The sequence below is a fragment of the Geotrypetes seraphini genome, chromosome 8 (assembly GCF_902459505.1).
Source record: "Geotrypetes seraphini chromosome 8, aGeoSer1.1, whole genome shotgun sequence".
Lineage (NCBI taxonomy): Eukaryota > Metazoa > Chordata > Amphibia > Gymnophiona > Dermophiidae > Geotrypetes > Geotrypetes seraphini.
In genome coordinates this window covers 66,625,786-66,643,338 of record NC_047091.1, presented here as the reverse complement: position 1 = coordinate 66,643,338, position 17,553 = coordinate 66,625,786, and positions in this window count along the sequence as shown.

The following is a 17,553-nucleotide window of genomic DNA, read 5'->3' as shown; positions in this document are numbered from 1 at the left end:
CCATCCCCATGCACCATCTCCTCCCTCTCTCTCCAGTAGTCTGACATCTGTCTTCCCCCTTACCCCCTCATATGGTCTGGCATCTTTCTCCTCTCCCATGGTCTGGCATCTCTCTCTCCTTCCCTCCCTCTTCCCATGGTCTAACATCTCTCTCCTCTCCTTCCCACAGTCTGGTATCTCTTTATTCTCTCCTTCCCTTCTCTAGTCTGGCATCTCTTTCCCCTTCCAATGGTCTGACAACTCTCTCTCTCTCTTTCCATCACCCTTCTCCAGAATCTGACATCTCTCTCTTCTTTGAGTCATCTGTCCTCCCTCCCAGTGTAATATTTTTCTTTCCAAGTTTCAAGTTTTCAAGTTTTATTAGGATTTTATATACCGCCTATCAAGGTTATCTAAGCGGTTTTTTACAATCAGGTACTCAAGCATTTTCCCTCTTCTCCATCACTATCATATCCAACAATTCTCCCTCTTCTTCCTTTCCCCATGTATACCATCTCTCTTTCCCTCCCACTCCATACACCTATGTACAGACTGGCAGAATCTCTCTTTCCCTCCGTTCCCAGCACCCCATCCATGCAGCATCTGTCCTTTCCAATCCCTCAGCCCATGCAGCATCTGTAATTCCCAACCCCCCTTCCAGTCTGGGCAGCGTCTATCCTTCCCAACACCCCCCCCCAGCCCATGCAGCATTTGTCCTTCTTCTCCCCCCCTCCCCCACTGCAGCAAGACCTTGTCATCAGCTCTGGACTTCCCCACTACAGCTCTTAATGCATTCTGGACCCTGTAGTTTACCCACTAATTGTCCAGCACCCTCTACTGTCCACTGACTTAACAATATCACTTGTGAGGGAGAATGCCCGACTCCCTCACACCCCTCTAAATGAAAAAATAATTGTGCAACCCTAAACTAAGCCTTCCCATGTCTATTAACCAATTTGTAATTATAGGAGCCACAAAGTTTAATCAGAGCAGTATGAACCAACATTTAATTCAAATTGTAATCATTTTCTTTCACTGAGACTGCATATACATAGCAGCAATGTACAGCTCTGCTTTAGAACACTCAACCTCAAAGCTTTAAACAGCTTTTAAAGTAAGGACTTTGACCAGAAATCTTCAGAACTTTTTCCAAAAGTTCTCAGCACAATTAACAGTCTTAAAAATCGTTTCATACACCAAATGAATTAAAGATTTCACTATGTCCTTACTGTGTTTATACCAAGGTTATTTTTATTTAAAAAAAATCATTATTGATTTTTAAGGCCAACAAAAGTGCAGAATTGTATATACATACATTAATCAGCAGGTTAAACACTTATAATCATAATCAATAACACTGCATAAAGAATATATCCCCCCTTTCCTTCCATACATTTCATCAAGGATTAAGACAAAGCAAAAAGATAGCCCCCCAACCCTCTCACCCTTCCCTGGATGTGTGTGGAAATAAGCAAAAATTAAAGATAAAAGACAACTATAAAACCATAACAACTATAAAAGACGTCAACGGGCCCCAAACCAGTTTAAATAAATTGCTATGCCCCAACATGTCAGCATTTATTTTCTCACACTGGAGAAGACTCAGACTCCTTATTACGAGGGGAAAAAAGAACATCTCTTTGGGCAAAAAAAAAACCTCTTTTAAAGGCCCTCTTAACAACAGAGTGAGGGTACCCTCGTTCACTGAAACGGTGTTTCATATCTTCAGCTTTGTGCAAAAAATCACTTTGGGTAGAACAATGAAATTCTCTATCTTGGAAGTCCCTGTGCTACCTCATGGTGGCAATTTAAAAGCCAAATTACATGTGAGGGAGCAGTATTGGATTTTCAAATTAAACACCTTGCACCCACTAGGTCTTAACAGTGAGATCGAGTGGCGCGCTTTTCTGTAATTCAGCACTTTTTTGTAATTTAGCACTTTTTTGTAATTTAGCACTTTTTTGTAATTTAGCATTTTTTCCGTAATTTAGGATTTATGAGAGAAGAGAAGGGAAGCCGGCACGCACATGTTAGAGCCCCGAAGCATGTGTTTGCTATGGGCTAAGGCGGGAGACAGGTCAGTGAAGCTTACAATTTGCTCTTCTTGCTGCCGGGTCCTGCCTACTTTCTGTTTCTGCGAAGGCAGGACCCGACAGTATTTCCCCAATAGGTCGATCGTGATCTTGGGCCGATTAGCCTTCCTCTCCCCGATAGCAGAATTGACTTCGGAACGAAGCAGGAAGAGCTTGGGGTGGCAGCGGCTTTGGGGCCTGTTATCCGATGGCAGCAGCTTGGGGGCCTGTTCCCCGATGGCAGCAGCTGTGGCAGTGGCTTGGGGAGGGCAGGAAGAAAGAAAGAAAGAGGGCAGGCAGGGAGACAGAAGGAAAGAAGAGAAACAGAAAAAAAGAAAGGGGGCATGAAGAGAGAAAGAAAGAAAGGGAGGCAGGGAGAAAGAAAGGGCAGGGAGAGAGGAAGAAAAAGTTGGGGGAAATGAAATCACCAGACAACAAGGTATGAAAAATGATTTTATTTTAAATTTAGTGATCAAAATGTATCTGAATTTATATCTGCAGTCTATATTTTACACTATGGTCCCCTTTTACTAAACTGCAATAGAGTTTTTTAGCGCAGGGAGCCTTTGAGCGTCAAGAGCAGCGCTGGGCATTCAGTGTAGCTCCCTGCACTAAAAACTGCTATAAAGGGAGGGGATATATTTGTCTATTTTTGTATGGTTGTTACTGAGGTGACAGTGCATAGAGTCATCTGCTTTGACCTCTTTGAAAAAACTCCGGAATAGGAATGATAATTAACATGTTCTATGCGTACAGTGTGCTTTGTGGTTTTTTTTTTTAATTTTATTGTTGGTAGATCATTTTGACTTTTTCATTTTAAAAGTAGCTCGCAAGCCCAAAAAGTGTGGGAACCCCTGGTCTAGGCATCATTTTAAGTATGTATATGCCCTATTTTAGGGGTGGGTGGGGGATAAGTTCTTTTAGCATGTTTTTTCATTAATTCTGAGTTTGGTGTTACAATATATTGTTCTTGGTTTTTAATTTATACATTATTTATTCTTTTCTATGACATGTTCGCATTGCAATTTTACTCAAAAGTATAAATAGGTATCCATATTTCCATTCAAGTTTCATCACGGTGCTCTGGTTTTGGCTCCTATATTTGTCACTTCTGTCCACAAGGTCTGGCTATCCGTTACCATCTCATATTTTAAAGACTCACTCGTTATAATTAATGGTGATCCATACATCTCTTCATAATGGACATGTCCGATTTTAGCATTTGGATCTTAGTACTATGGGTTTGATCTTTTCTGGTTTCCTTACTATAGTCTGCTTTTCGTCTGGAGTCTTTTGAGCTTAGAATTACATTTTATGACATATTTTTGTGGTTATAATTGTATGACATGTTTAAATTGGACAAGTTATCCATTCTTTTTATTATTTTTTGTCCCCTCATACAGTGGCAGACCGCCCCGGGTGCCAGCCCTAGGGGGGTACACAGCTGGCTGGATCCAGAACCTTCTGAGCTTCTCTAAATGGCACCTGCACCTCAGCGCGGCTGCCGTACTTATTCCGAAGCAGAGTCAGCAGCCACACTGAAGTGCAGGAAGGTCCCGCAATGACTGCATTTGCCGCCTCTGCCTCCAGAAGACGTAAGTGACGTTGGAAGGGGTGGACCGGCAGCTGCAGTCATTTGGAACCTTGCCGCAACTCCCTGCATCTGCCGGCCCACCCCCTCCAACGTCACTTACAACTTCTAGAGGCAGAGGCAACAGAAGCAGTCATCATGGGACCTTGCTGGTTTGGAGGGAGAGAGGAGCATAGAAGGGTGGTGGAGGGAGAAAAAGGGGGTCAGGGTGGAATGGAAGGGTGGGGGAGGGGGAGGGAGAGAAAGGGGGCCGATGCTGGTGGAATTGGTGTGCAGGGAAAGGAGAGAGAGACATAATGGGGAAGGATACTGGATGGAATTAGGTTGGAGGGAAAGAAAGGGGGCAGATGCTGATGGAAGTGGGGAGAAGGGAGAGGAAAGAGTGAAATGCCAGACCATGGGGGTGTGGGAGAGGGAAGGGAAGAAGAGGAGAGAGATGCCAGACCATTGGAGGAGGGAAGGGAAGAAGATGGATGCCAGAATAATAGGGGTGAAGGGAGAGATGGAAGTGGAATACAAGGAGAGAAGATGCCATATAGAAGGTGAAAAGGATTTAGGTCCCAATTCCTGCCCCATACTTTCTCTGTCTCTGTCATTTGGAAGTCAGGTACCTGGGGACATATCTCAAAGACCAGAAATCATCTTCCAAAACATGTCCAAATTTTATTATGAGTTTCACATCTTTTATATGAATCAGGTTTGTTAGCATGTGTCAGCATGTGACGTAAACACAAACCATATATGGACACAGGTCACATGAAACTTTAAACACATCAGCATTTTTTCTATCTGGAGATTGAAGTCCACTGAGGGTCAGAAAAAGCCTTAACCAGCAGAGCTTCTAATCTAAATCTGTCTGTAAATACGGCTTAACAAAACAATTGAATTCACTTCACAACAACTCTGTTTAAACATTCATGTCAAAGAAGGAAAGACAAACAGGGCCTGGTTTTCTTACAACTTTAAACAACAAATGCCTAAGGAAAATTATCAAGGTTCATGATACGTGTCCCTTCAAATCCCCTCTTACGTCATGAAAATGACGTCATAAATACACAGCATGAGCTGGAAGGGAGTGATACTCTAGATATGTCTCTCAAGGAGGGGTTTTTTAGGAGCTGTAATACGAATAACACAGTACATGAGCAGTCAAGACAAGAGTGCAAATAATAAGAGATTATAACAATAAAAAGGTCTTTTACCCAACCCTGCATTCAACTAAAGTGCTGATCCCAAGAATTAGATAAATCAGAGTTACATTTGAACTCAGCAAAGAGGTCTGCTAATTTCTGAATGTCCATAGGAGGACCTATATTGTCAGAAAGAAAAGTACAACAGCATAAAATACTGAGGAGAATTTAACAGAATTCTCAGCTAGAATCATATCTAGGGCCATATGATTTTGAGAACCATCTGAGAAGTGGAGCCTAATTGATCAGTAATACCTTGCAAGGCGTCCCTAGAATAGTTCACAAAGCGTTGCTGATTATAATAATTTTAACTAATCCGATCAACATTCTTATTAATAGTAATAAAGGGAATAAGGAACTCAAACCCAGCCTTAACCTGAGCTCGGGCCTTAAATTCATCTGGGACCCCTCTTGGGACCCCTATAGCATCTATGTATACATGTGATCAGATTTATATCAAGACAAATAAAAGGAAAAACCATGTGAATAGGAAGGATGCCTTTCAGAAAGAATATGCAGAAGCATAGTAACCTTAACTAAAGTGCACTGGCCTATCCACTGGCTGGGTAGCTTAACAGCGAGCCAAAAGTCTCCATAAAGCCAGTAAATATCAAATCTGATGCAGCAACAATAGGGCATACCTATGAGCCAAGACAGAACAATAACCTGGAGGTAAATTACCTACAAAACTACTCTGTGTCAGATTAGAAACATGACATGTGTAATTGCCCTTATAGATGGTAACGGCAATATCAAGCTTTTGCTGTCCTGGCAACAAAGGGTATTTAGAACACTGCAGTGCACAAAGAGGATAGGTAAAATTAGAGGAGATATTGGTAAATAACCCAAAAAGCATGGTTGGATACCAGGAGGGAGGTCCAGAGGTACGGTTCCTAGATGGGGTCTAGCTTGAGCACATATGTAACAATTACTCTTATTATGTTGATCAGCAGTGAATTTCATCCATTCTAACCAAAGGTTACGTTCTGAAAACCCTACCTCAACAGCCACAATATCTTCAAAAGTGGGATTGGCAATAGCCATCATGTCAGTAAGTTTATTGAATGTAGGGGCCAGTGGGTTAGTATTTTTTGGGGCCCCCACAAAATGGCGGGAGAGGATGAGTGGAGGTAGATAGATCCCGTAAGAAAACTGATGGGTCGGATAGCTAGACCCACCCTTAAACCACATGTCCATAATGTACATACCTTCATCAGTAGGTCTAGGGTTGTCAATAGTAAGAGAAAGCTTAATAATTTGTACAGGAACACTTTTCCTATAACAGTGTCCAACCTTATGAAGGGTCATACAAGTAAGCAGTGATTTACCATTGTGGTCCACTGTTTTTCAGAGTATTTTCTAGTTTATAAACCCAGTCAGTATCAATATTCCACCCTACCATTCCCCAGAATGCACACTTAACCCCCCAACGTGAGTCAGTAACATATATATATATATGTCTTTAGTTTTAGGAATCTCTGAGGACCAATGGCACAGCCTTGGGATATCAATTGATGAACAGTCCGCAATGTCACAATACTCAAAGGAGAAGGTGGCAACTTGCACACTGCTGGAATTATACCATAAGGTAGCATACTATCAGTCTTTTCTGGATTCCAATTGAAGGACAGCCTTTGCGAGGGAGTAGTCCAGCTTGACGTCGTGTTCGCAAAGAGGTGTTGGGGGTGCTGTTTACAGCAGGAGTGTCATTTACAGATGGGTATGGGCAGAAAGTGTCGTGGACCCAGAACACATCATCCCTGTAGACCCAGTTAGAAATGATCCATACAGGGAGAAAAACTAGCAGCAGCGGTGCCAGTAAGAGAATGATAAAGTTGGTAGAATGCTGCAATGAAATCATCATGTTGTTACACTAGAGGAGGTGAAATCTGCGCAGGGAAGACTTGCTTCTGGGGTTTTAGGTTAACCCTCTTCAAGCGACTTGTGTGGATCCAAACAGGAAACTCCTCAGTGAGTGCAGCGGGCCTGGTCACAGCGATCACAGTAGTGGGAAGGCCAAAGGGGAAATCCGTCTGCTTCCGAACCTTGGAAAGCTGCTGGATAATCACCAGGCTGGAAAAAATGGGTAGGAATCTGTGGAGAGAAAGGAGAAGTGCAAGACACGTTTCTTTGAACAAGCCCTAATATTTCAATTAGCTTTTAGACGTATTCCTCCTGTATCAAGGGAAAATCTACCCATGGGGGCGGGGAAAGGTCATCCCGTGAGAATCTCAAAGGGAGAGCAGCCAGATGTCTGTGCATACAGAAAGAGATACTTGAAAAGAGATGCTTGAAAAGCATTCCAAATATCATTCAGCAGCTGTACTCCAATGTGATCCAAATAAGAGATAGAAAACAAGAGAAACCATGTTGCCTGTACTGAATGTGGCAACATGTAACAATACCAATTCATTTACTTAGCATAGCTATGGCAAAAGAGAGACAATACTCAGTTACTTAAGGTTCTTAATTGAACAATCCAAAAGGATATGTTTTTATCGTGCTGCATATAACTATTATGCACCTCAGAGAGACCATACTGATGTACTGAATGTATTCAGAAATGTATATTGAATGGATCATATGTAGGAAACACCACGAAATAAACGCTGTATAAAGTAAAACTTTTTCTTAAACATATAACCCTTAACTAAACTATATTCAGAATATAAAAGCTATAAGTAAAAGAACATTGCGCAGTTAGGCTAGTAAGAAGTGGAAAAAGAGCTCTAGAAATGGCCAATATTATGTATCCTGGGGTACCCACTAAACTAAAACAAGTAGACATGACACAGACAAAACATAAAGTTTTAAGCGTGGAGCTATTACTCCATCTGTCAAGTGTGCAGGGCTGAATTTAACTCTGCAAATAAACACATTGATATAAAAAAACCAAAACTACAAATAATGTATATCATAACCATCTCATATTTGGAAAAAGGCATAAAGCTAATGTCTCTTTGGAGAGTCTCTATCTCTGCAGTGATAAAGAGGACCCGTGGAAAACATTAGAAATATCTGTGCCAAAATTGATCTGGGATGGCTATGTATAAATCCGGAAAAAACATTTTAAATTAGCAACATCCTAATTTCAGCTAAAACAATAGAAAGGAATTGTATTTTCCAATTTATTTTCAATTCACAACTGTGCCAGCTGTAATTATCGAACTATATATCTCTGTATCAAGGAGCAAAAGGTCAAGAATGAAAATATCACTAGCAAGAAGTTAAAATGTCGAGCGAGCACTACGATAACCAATACCATGATATTGGGCAATGAATAAGGGAGAGCTAGAAGCTGGTATCCAGGGTTTCCCCTCTTTGCGCCAAAGTCCGTCTAAAAGGGCGGCTTTGGGCACCTGCCAAATGCCAGGCATCAAATTCAGAGGAAGCTGTGAAAAAAGAGAGGAAGAGAATCCTGTTCACCCATGAGTCCCAAAAGCCCATTTAAAAGAAGGGCTTGTACATCGTGAAAAGTATGAAGGGTAATGGGGTGACCTAGGGTCAGAGAAGTAACCATCTCTACCACCATAGCACAAGCAGCCAGGGCTTTCTTGAACAGGAGTGACTATAAAAAAAAAGGCAACAGAGCGTAACTTACCGCCATGTTCTCCCTTCATGGTGTTACAATAGTCCCAAACAAAGAGATAAAACATGTGGGCATAAGCAGGAAAACCCAAACTTGAGCTAGAAACCAAAGCACATCTTAAATGTCCAACATTTCATAAGTCCATCTGATAAGAGCAGTCATTTCAGAAACCAGGGTCTGTCTCAAAATCTGGTCATAGAAGGAACAAGCAGAGATCCATTGGCGGCAGTGACCAATCATAGCAAGAAAAGTAAGCATGTCTTTCTTGGTAGCTGGGCGGGGCAGACCCAGAATAGCAGCAATGCAGAAAGTGCAGATTTTCCTCTGACCATGAGACAGGACAAAACCCAGGTATTTCACTTCAGATGTACACCAGTGCAGTTTATTTCATGACACCTTGTGACCACACACAGACAACCATTATAAAAGGTGCAAACTATCAGCCTGACAGGTCTCCTGAATTATGGAACACAAAAAGTTGTACAAAATGAGAATAGGACCATGAGGGGCAGTGCATGACTTGTAGAATAGCCCGAAGGACATTCCACACTAGGTATACTGTTGCTTAAAGGTGAAGGCAAAAAAAGAGCTGAAAAGCCTCACCAACAGGGACTAAAATAAAACATTCTTTAGGACAATGACAGAAAAAAAAATCATTGGCTGCCGGTGGAATGGTGGAAGAAACATAAGTGCAATGAGAATTACCAAAACACTAACAGCCCTAAAATCTAGGACGAAACGGGGAATGCCATCAGCTTTGACAACAAGAGCGATGGGCGTATTATAAGAAGAGATGGTGGTTTAGATAATGCCGAGAAAAGTCAAGAGACAAGCAGTGGAATCTCACCTTACTGCTTGATAAAAACCAAGAATGAGTAACTTCAAAGAAGCACTATAGGGGGTCAGTGGAAGCCCAAACAGAGAAGTCTGGGGGAAGGGACAAAAACATTCATGCACACACCCTGATAATGAAAGCTGCTTGTATACAAGCTGCGAAGGAAAGATCTTAGACTGATTCAAACAGCGCTTTCACTTCATTCCACATAACAGCACGTCCTACCTCAGTATTAAAGATTGTTAATGTGAGCTGAAGGAAAAATGTCATACATACACACAGCCGTACAAGTCTCATTTGTCTAGGAGTATCCTAAGTGCCTTTATGACTCATTACAAAACCAATATAACAATGCAAAAATATTCGCTTATCTTACCTTATAAGCGAGGTACAGTAATAAGAGACAATAAAATCTTATACTCTATAAAAGTTTTAACCTTACAAATGACAGAGTGGGCAGGGGGGGGGTTCTATAAATAATTTCATTCTTCCCGAAAGAATGGCAGCTGCTTATATATTCACGAGGGGCGCTTACCGAAAGTACCCCGAGATTTTTCCCAAAAAAACTCCATAATAGAACCCAAAGCTTGAACTTAAAATAAGGGGTGGGTACAGGTCACCACTACCTAGTGAGTATTAAAGAACAGAAAAAATTCAGAAATACTCACAAAATATTGGTGATATCATCTGCCCATCCCGGACGAGCCCCCAACTGAAAAGGATTTAGGTCCCAATTCCTGCCCCATACTTTCTCTGTCTCTGTCATTTGGAAGTCAGGTACCTGGGGACATATCTCAAAGACCAGAAATCATCTTCCAAAACATGTCCAAATTTTATTATGAGTTTCACATCTTTTATATGAATCAGGTTTGTCAGCATGTGTCAGCATGTGACGTAAACACAAACCATATATGGACACAGGTCACATGAAACTTTAAACACATCAGCATTTTTTCTATCTGGAGATTGAAGTCCACTGAGGGTCAGAAAAAGCCTTAACCAGCAGAGCTTCTAATCTAAATCTGTCTGTAAATACGGCTTAACAAAACAATTGAATTCACTTCATAACAACTCTGTTTAAACATTCATGTCAAAGAAGGAAAGACAAACAGGGCCTGGTTTTCTTACAACTTTAAACAACAAATGCCTAAGGAAAATTATCAAGGTTCATGATACGTGTCCCTTCAGAAGGGGCAGAGAGAGGGTAGACAGTGGATGAAAGGAAGAGAGTGACAAGACTATGAGGAAAGCAAAAACCAGAGAAGACAATGTAGAAAAAAATTATATTTATTTCTTTTTTTTGCTTTAGGGGAGATGCATCGCTGTTTCTATGGTGTTGCATTGTATGCAGAGTCCAGCTTCTTGGTGGTTCAATTTAACCTTTGTCTACATTTTTCTATTTTATCCCCCCTTTTACAAAACTGTAGAGCGTTTTTTTAGTACCAGCCATGCTGGTAATTGCTCAGAATTCTATGAGAGTCTGAGCTGTTACCACCATGGCTAAAAACCACATTACAGAGGGGTTAGTTTGTGATGACATATTCCATACTAGGCGAAGGTGTTTTCTGTGTTCTGTGTGTTCGAAAGACATGGTTTTCAGTTAGGATTGACTGTGTAGGATTGATCTGTACTAGTCTGGCTTGTTTAGTTTTACAATGGGTGTATGTAAGATGCTCCCTTGTCCTAGGTACACTCTTGTGTGATGTGTGGATTGTTACTAAAAATCATGTTTTTCATACAGATGGGGGGGGTGTCAAAAATGATGGGCCTTGGGTGTCACATATGCTAGGTACACCACTGCCTTCATAGTTTATATCCGAGGCATTTACTCACAGGAAATTGAATGAACACGTCCATGCTGACTCCGCACACTCACACCCGAAATTCCTCCAATCATGCATCTCTTGCCTCAGAATTTTAATTTAATTTTGAATGGAAAATGCCGTTAAAGTCTTCCATTTTAATTTGCCACAAATAAATATTTCACAAACTTCTCCCTTTTAAAATCACGTGTTCAGTCAAAGATTTAGGGCTCCTTTTACTAAGCTGCGATAGCAGTTTTAGTGCGTGCTTAGCTATTCAGTCTCCAGAGGGATTGTACAAGAAAATCTGTTTGTGACACCTAATTTCCCTTGTTGTTCTTGATTTGCATAGCCACACCTCGCCTCCAGCCCCCCATCCCCCAACTATCCAGCCTGCTCTTTGTTTTAGGGAATTGGCCATGCCTGAGTTTCGTTTTCCTGTTAAAGTGTCCTTTTCTGGTAAATCACATGTTGCAGTTCTCTTAGTTTCTGCTGTTCCAGGTTACACAGACATTGACTGATGTGCTTGTAGTCACGTACTGTGCTGTACAAACTAAACTAAACAATAGAGCTTGGCATGGTTTACAAATATTAGCAAAGAGAACAAAATACAATATGATTTTGGGATCGTAAGGGGAGAAGCGGAATTTACAACTTTGAAAATAGCCAAGTTTTCAGATGTTTTTGAAATACAGTCAAACCTCGGTTTATGAGTGCAAAACGTTCGCAAAATCTGTGCCTCGGAAACCGAGCTTGACTCGATTTATGAGTGCCCCTCCCCCCCTCCCCCCCGCAATCTGGCATCCCCCCGCTCGCGTCGCCTTCCCCCCACCGCGATCTGGCATCCCCCACTCACCCACCCAAACACATTCTCTTACACCTATCTGGGGAATCTCGGAGAGAGCGAGAACTAGAAGGCCTTGAGCATGCACAGATGCTCAAGGCCCAGCACAAGGAAGAGGGAAGATCTTCGGGCACCGGCACCGGCATATCCTGTGTGTTGGTGCTGGTGCCGGTGCCAGATAGGGTAAGAGAATGTGTTTGGGTGAGTGGGTGGGTGAATGGGGGATGCCAGATCGTGGCGGGGGGGCGATGCGAGCGGGGAGGATGCCGGATCGCGGGGGGATGGAGCAGCGCCGGTGGCCTCGGGAGGGGGGAAGTAAAGTGGAACAGCGCTGGTGGCCTCGGAGGGGGGGGGGGAAAGTAAGGTAGAGCAGCGCCGGTGGCCACGGGAAGGTAGGGAGGAGATGGAACGAATCAAGCGAGTTTCCCTTACATTCTATGGGGAAACTCGCTTTGATATACGAGTAAATTGGTTTATGAGCATGCTTCTGGAACGAATTATGCTCACTGTAGTTGGAAAGAGCCAGATTGCGCAGTTGAACAGAAAGATTATTCCAAAACTCCGTAATTTTGAAAAGTAGAGACCTCCCTAATTTGCCAATGTAGATAACACCTTTCGACGTAGGAAAAGACAATTTTAATTTCTGAGTAGATCTGGTAATATCAGATCTTGCAGAATTCCAAGACAGGGGAATTAAAGGAGGGAAGATGCCATGTAAGATCTTAAATGTTAGGCAGGCGCATTTAAAATAAATCCTGGAAATTATTGGAAGCCAATGAAGTTTTTGCAAAAGAGGAGAGACATAATCAAATGTACTTTTTGCAAAGATCAGCCTAGCCGCAGTATTCTGGATCAATTGAAGTCTTTGTAAGATTTTCTTGGTCAAGCTTAGATAGACCGAATTAGAGTAATCCAGCCTCAAAAGAATAATTCATTGTACAAGAACAACAAAATGTTGTTGATAGAAACAGGATCTCACTTTTCTTAACATATGGAGACTGAAAAAACATTTTTTTTTTACCAGAGAATTAAGATGATCATTAAATGAAAGTGTTGAATCTATAATGACACCCAAAACTTTACTTGAGAATTCAATCTGCAGTGAGGATCCTGAAGGCAATAGAATGGACGAAGGTAGCTGCTCTAATTTTGGACTAAGCCAAAGTAATTTTGTTTTGGACTCATTCATCTTCATTTGTACAGTAAGGGCCCAGGACTGGAGTTTCGTTATACAATCTATTATGTTCTCAACAAGGCTAGTGAGATTCAAGTTTATCTCAAGGAGAACAAAGATGTCGTCTGCATACATATATAGTGTTTCACAGGGAGATAAATGGAGAAGCTTCAAAGTAGTCATGTAGGATAAGATCCCTGCGGGGCTCCGCATAGTGGCTTCCAGGAGGGTGACATAGTGGTTACACAGACACTGACTGATGTGCTTGTAGTCACGTACTGTGTAAAAAGCTAACTGTACATTATGTTCTTCTAGGCTTCCATGGTGCCTTTGTCCTCCATCTTGTCTCTGTCCTCCATTTTGTGTGCACTTTCCTTCAATCATTTTTTTCTCAATAAATAAATAAAATGCTCTGTGATTCTGTACATCCTTCCATACTACGCCTCCCTCTTCAGCAGTCCTTGGACTGGTATACAGTTAAACTGCAGAGCCAAACGTCAGTTGGTGTTCCTGCTTGAGGGAGCCTCCACTACATTGGGATTTGATGCATCGCTGTCCCCACCGGCGATTCTTCCACCCCCGTGTCCAGCTGGGGTGCAGGGTGAGACGATGCTCCCGAGCCAAACCGAAGATGTGGAGCTCGAGAACCTCGAAAGCAGAGTCTCACCCGTAGAACCGAATGTCCATCAAAAGAGCGGCAATGACTACCCAACTGCGGATAACACGGTGGTTATCCTCGACATCATCTGGAAGGCAATTCAAAAACTTACTGACTCTGTTTCCAAATTGACCCAAGAGACAACACTGCTCGTGAATAAGGTGGAAAATTTTTCTCAATCTTTGGATTTGAATAAGCAAGAAACCTTAAGGCATTTCATGCAAGTAGATAAAGAAATTGAGGCCTTGAAAGATTCAGCCTCAGCCATAATGAAAGAGAATAATGTAATACACCAAAAATTGATAGAATCGAAAACTTTAACTGAAGGTTAAATTTAAAGATCTTGAATTTCCCCAAAATGACTGAGATGATATTGGTTGATTTATTTAAAAAATACCAGTGTAAATTTTGGATTTTCCTTCTGCAAATATTCCTCCTTTGAACAAGGTTTTCTATCTAACTTATTCCTAAAAAAAAATAATAATAAAATACTGGTTCCTTCCTCTCAAGAAATGGAAAATCAAGCTCAGATTAAAGGAAATTGAGACTTAATTCAAGATTTGTCAGCCATACTTGTAGAGTCACTTATAGAAATTACTGAAAGATATACACTTTTGGTGTCATTTGTTTTTGAAAATGATTTGAATCTTGTTATGAAGCAGTTTTTTCATAAATCACAATTGCTATTTTATGGACAAAAAATTTGGATATACCCAGATGTTACAAACACAACTCAGGATAAAAGAAAGTTGTTTCTAGTTATGCAGGAGGAGGTTAGATCCTTGGGAGCTTCATTCCTGCTGGTGTATCCATGCAAATGCGTGGTGAAATATCTTGGGTTAAAATACATATTTTATGGACACAATTACAAAACGTGCTACACTCTTGGTAACTTTCAAAACAGAACTAGAGAAACAGGTTATTTTGAAGTTGTATTTTACTAACAAACAAGCTCTGTTTTGTAGCCGAGTGTTAATATTTCCAGATGTCTCTAAGCAGACTCAGATAAAGAGGAAACAGTTTCTATTGCTTAGGCCTAAGGCCCTAGTGGTGGGTGCGACCTTCTTTTTAAAATTTCCTTGTAAATGCCTTATTTCATTTGCAAGTGACAAATGTGTATTTCTGGAACCAGTCCAGTTAGAAGATTTTCTTAGAAATAAACCTTTGCAGATAGTTTCTTAAATTATTATTTGTTTGCTGGAGAGTGTAATTGATGAACTAAAGAATGTGCCACATCTCTTAGCTTGCCAAGATGTTACTTTACCTTTTCTTTTAAGCTTTGGCACTTTTGGCCATTTAATGTGGACAAATTGCCTTTGACTTTATTTAAAGAGCATTTATATGCTATGTTTGAACTGGATATTCCTGTGTTTTTGTTATGTAAATATAACAAATAAATTAATAAAAATATAAAAATGCATATTTTATGAATCTCAACAGTTGAAGGCCTTCGTAGATATGAAAAAGATCACGAGGGGAGTAGAGTCAACTAGAGAATGATAAGAAGTAGCGTTCGACAAGGTTCCGCATGAAAGGCTTATGAGAAAACTACTGAGCCACGGAATAGGAGGAGAAGTGCACAGATGGATTGGCAAATGGCTAGAGAACAGAAGGCAGAGGGTTAGCATCAATGGGCAATTCTCGGACTGGGAGAGAGTGACTAGCGGTGTGCCCCAGGGTTCGGTTCTCGGGCCTATCTTGTTTAATATTTTTATAAATGACCTTGAGGAGGAAACAACAAGCAATATAACAAAGTTTGCGGATGATACAAAACTATGTCGGGTGGTTGGCTCTTTACGGGACTGCGAGGATCTCCAGAAGGATCTAAACCAGCTGGAAGCTTGGGCGAGAAAGTGGCAGATGAATTTTAACACGGACAAATGTAAGGTGATGCATCTAGGAAAGAACAACAAAGAACATGAGTATAAGATGTTGGGGGTGACATTAGCCAAATGCGAACAAGAAAGGGATTTGGGGGTACTGATAGACAGAACCCTAAAGCCTTCGGCTCAATGCGCGGCGGCGGCTAAGAAAGCAAACAGGATGTTGGGCATGATTAAGAAGGGGATCACGAGTAGATCGGAAGAGGTCATAATGCCACTTTACAGAGCAATGGTCAGACCTCACTTGGAATACTGTGTCCAGCACTGGTCTCCATACCTTAAGAAGGATATAGCTCTGCTGGAGAAGGTGCAGAGGCGAGCCACGAAACTAGTCAAAGGTGTGGAAAAATTGAGCTACAAAAAACGCCTAAGAAAACTGGGACTATTCACCCTCGAGAAGAGAAGATTGCGAGGGGATTTGATAGAGACTTTTAAAATATTAAAAGGATTTGACAAAATAGACCAGGAAACAGCATTACTAACATTTTCGGAGGTGACACGGACACGGGGTCATAGCCTAAAACTGAGTGGCAGCAGGTTTAGGACAAATGTTAGGAAGTTCTGTTTCACACAGAGAGTGGTTGGCGCTTGGAATGCTCTCCCGGAGGAGGTTGTGGCGGAGACTACTGTTCCGAGTTTCAAGCGCAAGTTGGACGCACATCTTCTTGAAAATCATATTGAAGGATACGAGAAATCCGGGTCTCCTAAAAGGTGTACTTAAATGGGCCACCGCGTGTGCAGATCGCCGGACAAGATGGACCTTGGTCTGATCCGGTGAGGGCATTTCTTATGTTCTTATCAGTTCTCTTTCATTAGCCTTTTCTGTTAAATATTTTCCTTTGTCACCTCCTTTTTTATACACTATTTACATGCCCCCTCGCCAATTCTAGTGGTCTAAGGAGGATTAGATTTTTTTTTTCTTTTTTTTTTGTATGCTTTTCATAGTGTTGGAAATGTGAAAAATTTTCCTGATTTAATTTTCTTCCATGTTCTGTATCAAGAGTGAATCTTGTTAATATATGTTTAAAAAGATAAAGAAGAAGAATAATAATAAAAAATACTACGCCTCCCTCATTCAGCAGAGAAGTGCATTTAGTCACCTAGGCTACCAGGGAGTTCACTTTGCACTGTGTAAACAATTGCTGACATTCCTGAGCCATGAATATCAGCTCCATGGTTTTTATCTTTTACTCTTGGTGTGATTGCTTTTAAGGGTTTATAATTTATTTATTTACCCTTTATTTTCCAATATAAAAGTCTTTTTTATTTGGCAATATCATCTTTTGCTGGTGCATCAAAGTTTATAATACCACAGTGCTTTTTATAAGTTATAAACTTTTGGTATTTCTTTAGAGTTGTTTTTGTTAATTTGATATATGTCTGTTTTATTTACACACACCCCCACACCCACACACACCCCTTTTACCTAAGCCGCCATAGAGGTTTCTACTGCAACCCAGAGTGCTAAATGCTCCAACGTTCAAAGAATTCCTGTGAGCGTCGGAGCATTTAGTACCCCAGGCCACGGTAGAAACCTCTACCACTGCTTAGTAAAAGAAGGCCCTTGTTTTTTATTGATATTTTTCACATTTCCTATGATGTTCTTATGTACTTTTTATGATTTTTAATTACCCGTTACCATTTATTTTTGTGTTAATTACCCAGATTCCTGAGGCAGGCTGTTTAAGTTGAAACACGATTTATGTCACGTACTCAGTGCATTTCCAATAAAGAGTTCTGTGGACACTTCTGATGCTCTTGTTTTTTGTCAACCCTGCTGTTTATTGCATCCTTGATTCTCTGCAGTGGACTTGCTCCTCTTCCTTTTTTTGTATTAAAATTATCCTCCAAGATACCAATAGAAATGTCAAGAAAACAATTTCCTCTCTGGCTGTAACCAATGAAAGATTTCAAATGAGCATTAACTGTATCAACT